Source organism: Octopus bimaculoides, chromosome 3 (assembly GCF_046866305.1).
Source record: "Octopus bimaculoides isolate indiv1 chromosome 3, ASM4686630v1, whole genome shotgun sequence".
Taxonomy (NCBI): Eukaryota; Metazoa; Mollusca; class Cephalopoda; order Octopoda; family Octopodidae; genus Octopus; species Octopus bimaculoides.
In genome coordinates this window covers 44,913,988-44,924,370 of record NC_142930.1, presented here as the reverse complement: position 1 = coordinate 44,924,370, position 10,383 = coordinate 44,913,988, and positions in this window count along the sequence as shown.

The window sequence follows — 10,383 nt, the reverse complement described above, 5'->3', positions numbered from 1 at the left end:
TCCCACTCCCTTCCATGTCTCTCCCCCTCTCTCTATTTCACTTCACCCGCTCCACTTCACCGTCTCCATTTCACCCGACCCCTTTCACTCCACCATCACATCTAAATAAGAAACGGGGATGGACAATAGCCACATGAATGCTGACAAGCAGGACACTGGCTAAAAGTTACCAGTCTAAGAAACATAACTCAGATGAGCTTAAGAGCCAGCTTTGTTTTCTTTTACTATGTTTTTTTTCATGCATGGATTTTGTTTACTTTATTTTATCTATTTATTTATTTTTTACATGTTAGGAACCCATAAACCGAGTGTGGTGGTTTCAGGTATCCAGAATCAAGCAGCCCGAGTTATACTTTTCTAATTCAGCCGTATCCGATGATTGTTAATTTAACTCTCCACACTTAGAAGGTTCTTCATGAAACCGTTCGGTAATATAAATTGACTGTTATGAGACTAAATTTTGTAATATTGAAATATGTATGTATGTATGTATGTATGTACGTATGTATGTATGTATGTATGTATGTATGTATGTATGTATGTATGTATCTATCTATCTATATGTATGGATGGATGTATGCGCATATGTATAGATGTACATATGCGTACATATATATACACATATATGCATCCATAATCACTCGCCATATCGCGGTTTACCTATCACGCCCTCAGTACATCGAGGATTTTTCTAACTAAAATATGTAAATTTATATTACAGGTTTCTACGGCCGATAGGTATTTATATTTTTTTAGATTTTAATTATTTTTGTGGTAAAATAAGCATTATTACGCCTAAAAATTAATAAGTTAATAAATAAAAATACAGCACAGTACTGCATTGTATAACACATTAGTTAATATATATTAAAAGAAAATACGTAGTGTACTGCGGATGAGTAAACAAAGAGTCGCACATGCTGTATGGAAAGCAGAGCTCGGGAGGCGAGTGTGTGGCGTTGTTTTGCATTTATAATAGAATAATTATATACAAATTATAAAAATAATTAAAAAAAATATACCGTACAGTACTGTTTCGACTTCGTGGATTTTCATCTATCGCGGTGGGGTTTGAAACGTAGCATTCACGATAGTCGAGGGATTACTGTATATATATGTGTGTGTGTGTATATATATATGTATATATATATATATATATATATATATATATATATATATATATATATATATATACACACACATTATGTCTATGTATGTGTATAAGTGTATGCATGCATATATATATATATATATATATATATATATATATATATATATATATATATATATATATATATATATATGTATGTATGTATGTATACACACATATATAAGGAATGAGGGGAACGGAAAATGGAGTCAGCAAGAATTTTTTTCAGCACAACGATCGTTTCGACCCACCCTGCATCTGTTCTTTGCGGGTGGGATACTGTACAGCTAGTTGTATTGCCCCTACCAGTGCAGAATGCATCTCGTTGAGTGCCTCGTTTTAAATAAGATACTTCGCTAAATATACTCGGTTTCGCTTGGTATGTCGTAGTCGCCAGTTGACTATAATGGTAGAGGATGGAAGCAATTCCCGCAAGAGACAGATGTAGGACGGGTCGAAACGATCGTTGTGTTGAATAAAGGTTCTTGCAAACTCAATTTTCCGTTTCCCTCATTCATTATGAACTCAACGAACACTGTGGAATTCCTGACGTAGATCCGGTGACACTTATATCCCAACTGTGGATGACATCAGGTAGCCTAAACGGTGGAAGTGCTTTAATCGGCATACTACTAACCATATATCCAAGGTCCAAATAATTACTTATATACATACATATGTGGTCTGATCAATAAGTATCCAGACTGTTACCTTAGTAATGAAGCTAAAGCACGCAGAGTGAAGCTGCTTGGCAGAGATTGACCTTGAACTCTGCTGTGCATGCGCACTAAGTTCTAGCTTACTTCTGTTGTTTACTGAAGTGCTTGAAAGGAAGGTGTGTAGCGTGTGCGCGTCGCATTGACCATAACAGAAAGTTGAGCAGGGAATCTGCATCAAATTTTGCCAAAAGCTTAGCGATACCTGTTCAGAAGCCTATGCAATGTTTTCAAAAGGTTTTCATCGTTCTCGACACAATCAAGGAGATCTTATGCAACTGAAACCTGAGTGTCATTTTGGTCGGCTGAAAACAGTTTTGGCACAAATTTGGCAGACACGCGTCTCATATCCAAATCTTCAGTGATAATGAACTGAACTGCACCGTAACTAATCTGCACATCTTCTGATAACTCACGGATGGTGATTTGACGATTTCTCCTCACAGCTGCACACATCTGCAATCTTTTTCTCAGTTCTGCTGTAAACAGCGGAAGTGAGCTACAACGTTGAAACTTAGTGCGCATGCACAGCAGAGTTCAAGGTCAATCTTTGCTGAGCGGCTTTACTCTGCGTGTTTTAGCTTTGTTACTATGGCAACAGTCCGGATACTTATTGATCAGACCTCGCATTCATATATACGAACATATATACATACATACATACATACATACATACATACATACATACATACATACATACATACATACATACATACATTTTTATGTATGCATGTGGTTGTGTTGTGTGCGTGTATATATTATATGAAACACACCGGTCTGCTATTATCATCCACTTTTATTAATGTATTTCTGAATATCTGTGATTTCAATATTGATATTTTCGAGCATTAAACATAAAATATCGTGGCTATAACATCTGCGTAATATAACATATTTATATTCGAATGTTGACTTCATTTAGTGTCAATAGTTGTGGTAGTGGTAGTGCCGGCGGTGGCGGCGGTAGTGGTGGTGGTGGTGGCGGCGGCGGTTGGTAATGGTTGTAGTAGTATTGGTGGAGTGTGGTGGTGTAAGATATAGTTTATCAGTGCACACTATAAGTGAAGGTAACAAATTAGATATCTGTGATATCCTACGTTTGAAGAAGTGCGCCCGCACGCCCGCACACACAAAACACACACACACACGTAACACATACATAAACAACACACATACTCATAAAATGTGTGTAGGTGGTATATATTGATATTTCTATATGTATATATGTATATACATGTCTATATGTATGTATATATGTAGGCATATATGTATTGTTTGTATGTATGTATGTATGTATGTATGTATGTATGTATGAGAGTGGGAAGAAGGGAAATAGAAATTGACAGACAGACAGACAGACAGACAGACAGACAGATAGATAGATAGATAGATAGATAGATAGATAGATGGCTAGGTAGGTAGATACATAAAATATATAGATAGACACGTACCTACATATACGCCCACCCAGGTACTCAGGATGTATTAATATATATATTTCTGTGTGTGTGTGTGAGTATATATGTATAATATATATATAGAGAGAGGGGGAGAGTAAATAGTGAGGAAGAGAGAAAGGAAAAGAAAAGGATAAGTAGTTCGTTGTTTGGAAGATTATGTATACACACTATATATTTGATCTAAATCCATTCAGTTGTGTGTAATTGTGATGTTTAATGCATTTAAAACTATGTGCATTCGCTGCGTGTATTTTCGTTTGTACGTACGTATGTTGTGTGTGTGTGTGTGTGTGTGTCTGTGTGTGTGTGTGTGTCTGTGTGTGTGTGTGTATGTATATATATGTGTATATATATATATATATATATATATATATATATATATATATATATATATATATATATATATACTAGCAGAAATACCCGGCGTTGCTCGGGTTAAAGAGAATAATGAAATTTTAAAACGCCGTCTACATTATGCAGGTCTCAACTGCTAGTAGCTGAAATACCAACTTTCTACATTAATAACTCTCCAACCCATGCCAGCATGGGTTAAAAGAAAGTTTTCAACTCATATATGTATATAAAGTAAATACACGTAATTCAAAAACACGTTTTGTGTAGCTTATTTCGTTACCAAAAAACAGGTACAGGTTATAAACAATGAAGGGCCGATTTTGGTGATTCATTTGACAGACGTAGTAGAGAGCCAATCCGATGATAGATGTCACCTTGGATCTTGAAAGTTTGCATGAATCCTAGCTCAGTTAAATCTCTTGTGGTTCCAAATGGTGTCATCTGTAGTGCAGCGTTGTATTGTTTAATTTTGTTTTGGAAGTGCTTAAAATCTTGGTCAGTTGATGACAACAGTTTTTTCAATTGCTCTGGAGGTTGGGGCATTGCTGGAAGTTTAACCTTTCCACCATTGCAGTACAGTGCAGGTGTCTCCCCAAGTCACTTCCTTGTTTTACAATGTATGCAGTTAGTTGTCATTGCACCAATGGAAACTTTAGTGTCATCTGCACAATGAACTGCTGGAAGAACGTCGCATGAAGACGATGAACGATTTGGAAAACCTGCCCCAAGTGTCAGCCCCGGAAATGTGGTATTGTGCATCGGGAATTCGTCCTACACGGACAGACCGTCAATCGAGAGTTCTACTGCGATGTTTTGAAGCGTTTGAGGGAGGACATTCGGCGAAAGCGACCGGATCTGTGGAGCGCGAAGAATTGGATTCTTCACCGAGTTCACCCCACTTGTGCGTTTCTCGCTAAAAACAACATGGCATCACTTCCGCGCCCGCTCTATTCACCAGATTTAGCACATACAGACTTCCATCTCTTCCTCAAGAGGAAAATGCAGCTCAAAGGTCGGCGTTTTAACACCGTTGTCGAGATCCAGAGCGAATCGCAGATCTTCGACTCACTTACGGAAACCGACTTCCAAGCCGTTTTCCAAAAGAAGCAGAAACGCTGGACCGGTGTATTGCTACGTAAGGTGACTATTTCGAATAATTCCTGTGTCACATCTAGGTCCAAGGTTCGAAATCCAAGGTTCGAAACCCAAGGTTGAACACCTAATTGATAGAAGACAAATTTTATGACATTCCAAGGTTAGAAATCCACTGTTCGAATTCCACTGTTCGAAATCCACTGTTCGAAAGCCACTGTTCGAAATCCGAGGTTCAAAAACCGAATTTGTACTAAAATAGAAATCCAGATTTTATGAAATCCAAATCTTTGGAAGGCATATTTTTGAAAAACCAAATTTGTGAGGCCAGGTTTTGTGTGAAGCCAATTTTGGTGAAACCAAAAACCGGGATCCGGAGTCCGAATTCTGAACTGCATATATATGTTACGTTTATAAATATTTTGACTGCACATCTGTTGTAGCATTTGCTTTTTGTTCGTATATACATTCGTTTGTATGTAAACTGTTTTTTATGCTGACTATTATTAATAATATTTTAGAAAAATTTCATGGTGTGCTGTTGTTTTGGGTTCACTCTATCCTCGTGGATTCTGTAAATTCGGGTTATGGCCACCAGGCCGTAACAATATATACGGGAGCTGCAGCTATACTGGGGCACAGCCATTAGTTTTGCTATACCTTCACTACTTGAAACCTTCTCTGATATGAGGCATTTTGTGAATGAGGGAATTCGATGTCACTGTCCCCACCCCTCATCTGGGTTTCTGCAGCGAGGTAAGCTCATCCTGAATCCTTGACAAGAGGAGATCCCGTTTTTGTTTTGATGAAACCTAAATCCACAGCATGCGGGCTTCTCAGGCTGTTTAGGAGGATGTTCAAGGGCCGTGGACCATTGAAACCCATGTTGTTGCAGTATTCGATCCACTATCTTGATGGCGATTTTGGGATCTTTGGCACCATGCAGTGGCGCCTAATTCTGTTGTTTTCCACCTTTTCCGGTAGCTCCGCCGAATTGCCCCAAGTTCCACCGTTAATTTTACAAATTGGTAACCATAATTGGGAGCGGTTGTCTAAACTGTTAAAGACAAACGTCTTCTAGGAACCAGCGTGGATTCCTGTTCTCTGGTTCTGAAATTCCTAAAGATCCATCCGGCCAGCCGTCTACATTTTTTTGCCAAATTTGTAAGATGTCAATGGAAAGACTCATCATTACTCATGTCAATACCCAGGTCGTGCACTGATTTTCATTCAGGGATTGCAATCCCTCCTGGGCCTGTGTATCCTACCTGCATTTCATTCAGCTTTGTGTGCTGGTAGTGCAGGGCTTGGAATTTTCCAGCATCTTATTATCCTCAGCTCACCTGCATATTGCGTCCAACTCTTGTTGCAGATGTACAATATTTCGAGGCTTCTGTATTCTCTGAGAGACCTATGTATCATATACATAGCTAAAAAGGGTAGCTATCTGAGCAGTTGAGTATGTATATATATATATATATATATATATATATATATATATATATATATATATATATCACCGTCTCTGATGAAGGGATATCCATAATATCTCAGAAACAGCTGTAAGTCTATTTCCTTAGAAATGCACTGAAAACTCCTTACAGCCTTGGTTTTGTTATCTCATTCAGTCTAATATGTGTGTGCGTGTGTGTGTGTGTGTGTTTGTATGTATATATACATATACATACATACATACATATGTATAGATATATCATTATATGTATATATATATATTGAATGAACTATGATAATTTCATTTCATTGCACATGTTACATATATTGTATATGTTACGTAACTATATATGTGGTGTGAAATTTAAAAAAATGTTCTTCTACTGAAACGAACATAAAATCCAACGGGATGCCACTGCACAGTATCAAAAACACCAACATCGCCATCGAGATTCAGGACCATATACTGCAACAGCTTGGGTTTCAAGGGTCCACAACACTTCATTTTTTTTCCTCATTTAAATAATCATTATCATCATCATCATCATCATCGTCATTGTCATCGTTATTATTATCGTTATTATTATATGAGGCGGCGAGCTGGCAGAATCGTTAGCACGCCGAGCAAAATGCTTAACCTGGCAATGCTACAGAGGTGCCTTGCCTGTTTGGGATAAGCTTGCAAGACACGGTAAGCGTCAGTCGCCGACCTGTCCAAGATGCGGGGGAGACAGGGAAACCGTCCCTCACGCTATTGTTCAGTGTCCGGAGATATCTGAAATGTGGGCTTATGCTGAACACCTGTTGTCCGGCGAAGGAAGAGTACAGCTGTCGACTGAGTCAATTATAAAAATTGACCCACCGGGAGTTTTAACAAACGAAGGTAAGAATTGTTTTCTCACAGTTGTAGCAATAGCGAAAGAGGCAGTATGGAAGACGAGGATAAAAGGAATTAAGACAGGCAACTTTATCTCTGGCCACAATTTACGTTCATTTTTTACTTTTCATTTGAAAAGGAAAGTGTGGCTGGAGAGGAGATGTCTGTCGGAGTGTACGTTCCAAAAGAGATGGAAGCATGTTGCACGAGTGTTGTGCGTGCAAGGAACCGTGTGAATAGTCACAAAAAAAAGTAAAAAAAAAAAGTGCCAGCGATAGATCGGGGCTTGTGGGGTCGGAGCGTGGCCTGATCATCGCTTCATTTGTGTTGTCTAACGTACTGTTAATATCATTCGATTTTTTATATTTTATATAATTTTTAAAGTCATATTTTATGTAAACCATTCGCATTACTGATCCCAATCAGTTGTTTTGTACCATTCTATGTTTGGCCCCCTGTCGGCAATAAAGAAATTGGTATTTCGCTCGTTGCTACGTTCTGTATTGAAATTCCGCAAAGGTTGACTTTGCCTTTCATCCTTTATTTATCAGTCGATAAATTAAGTATCAGTGAAAGACTGGGGTCGATGTAATCGACTAGACCCCCTCCCCTCAAATTTCAGGCTTTGTGCCTTTATTAGAAAGGATTATTATTATTATTATTATTATTATTATTATTATTATTATTATTATTATTATTGTTATTATTATATTTTAAAACGGATTGACGTAGCTCTTCACAAAGGTAAACAGTCAAAACGAAGAGCACGATTTGATTGTAAGATATTTTATTAGTTGAACGATATTTCAACAGTATGTCTGTCTTTGTCAAGTTCAAAATAAGAAAAGTGATAAAAATTCAAAATTACAGAAATTTAAACGTAAAGTATGAAGGAGAGCAACCAGCGTCCACACGTTGATGGAAAGACATCATCAGTTTTTAAGTTACAATTTTATAACTGGCGAAAAGAAAATGACAGAAAAAACAGAAGAAAGAAGACGACAGAAAAAAAGAAAGAAAATAAAGAAAGAAGAATATTTAATTAAACAGTTTTGTATAAATTTGATGATATTCTCCTGTCATCTTATTCATTCCTCCAGGGCGTGATGTTAATAACCCGCAAACATATTTCTTCTCATACATTCTGAGAAGTGAAAGTGAAGCAGATTCAGAATATTTTCTGAGAATATGCACTTTCAAGTCTTCTTCAAAATTGCAGCCACTTGAAACAATATGTTCAGCAAGTTCTGTCAATCTACTGTTATTGTGCCTGACGTCGAATCTGTGACCATTAAACCTTTTGTTTAATTGTTCTGTTGTACAACCAACATAAATTAAGTTGTGTTTCGTGCATTCTGCAGCGTACACCAAATGGGAATCTTTATATTTATTTATTTATTTATTTATTTATTTATGTGTTTCAGCCAAGTGGCTGCGGTCATGCTGGTGCACCACCATCTTCTGTATAAATCATAACATTTCTGTTATGATTTCTGATGGAATTCATTTCGCTCATGTTGCACAATGAACAGGGCTTACCTCTCTTGTGGCTGTTCTTTAAGGTACAGCGTACAGATATTCCAATGTTCGTTTTCTTGGAGTTAGATATAGAGGTCAATAATCCTCTTATATTTTTATTCCGTCTAAAGGCTACAACAGGCGGCTGAGCAAATATCTGTTTGAAACGAGGATATTTTTTCGCCACATGCTGGTAACTTTCATGCAACACCTTTGAAATGCCAGCAAAATGTCGGCGCCAGCTAATCACTAAAGGAATTCTGTCATCTATTGTATTGTGTTTGCTAAAATTATGCGTGTAGGTTTGACTATCTTTGCTAATCTTAGCTATTAATTTGCTATTTCCTTTAATCAGGTTGCTCTTGTCCCTATACTTAAAAATCTCATAAGTTTCCTTAGAGCAAAGCTCGCACCCGTACCGACTATCTCTATAAGGCTGCGCTTTCTTTATTATATCCCATTTAAGGCTAAATTCGATTCCGGTTTCCTTCTCAAATCTAGCTAGATAAGGACGTACAGTTGGCTTTATGTTTGAGCCTAAAAGATGAAAAGTGGTTATTAATACGTTTTTTCATATTTATTGAAATCCTATATATATAAAGTTACCAGCTACAGTTATGATTGCACATTTATAAATTACGTTTTGGATTAGACATCGGCCTAATAACAGACAGTGGGATTTAACTCTACAATTGCAACCAGGAGAATTACTACTATTAATATTATTGATATTCATATCATCATCATCATCATCATCATCATCATCATCATCATCATCATCATCATTATCATTATTATTATTAGTATTATTATTATTATTATTATTATTATTATTATTATTATTATTATTATTATTATTATTATTATTAATATCACTATCATTATTAATCCTACTACTACTATCGTATGTGTTATTTTCATATCTGTTATTACCTATCCATCCTTCAACTGTACTATCATTCAAATTCATCTCACCATCAACAAGTGTATCAATAATCTCAGTGCTAGTATAGACCTCGGAGCTACAGTCTATATTGTATATATTAGAAACATTAGTACCACTGTTTCTATTTCCGACGTCACCATTAATATTATTATTCTCATTGCAGGGGTTTAAATTAGTATTGACAGTAATATTATTATTATTATTATTACCACCTCTTGCTAATTTTATATTCTTTCTATTTAACCTTGCTATGACGGTACCCATATTGGGGAGAGTAGAATACGAGATTCTAATTGTCTTACGGTAGAAATTCTGTTATATCTATGGGAAGCGGGGAAGTTTTTTTCTAAAGTTGTCATAAATTTCCTATATATATTTGTAGATATGGTAGAGTTGAAGGGAACGTCATACCAGATGAAGTCCTTATTTTCAGACTTATGTAAGGGCGGAATCTAACAGGAAATTAAATGCTATAACAAGTAGGAATTTTAGTTTAGATAATAAAGGTATTGAGGAGAACGGGCAGGTTACTCCACCTTATAAGGATAAGAAAAATACTGGTAATAGAGGCATAGCTAATAATCAAGTCATGATTCTTCTTTCAACGCCTCTCAAAATCGTGACTTGATTATTAGTTATGTCTCTATTACCAATATTTTTCTAATCCTGATAAGGTGGAGTAACCCGCCCGTTCTCCTCACTACCTTTATTATCTAAACTAAAATTCCTACTTGTTATAGCATTTAATTTCCTGTTCTTGCTTGTTCTTTTTTTTTTTTTTTACTGATGGATGCTTTTCTAGTTGGTATGTTTTCTCG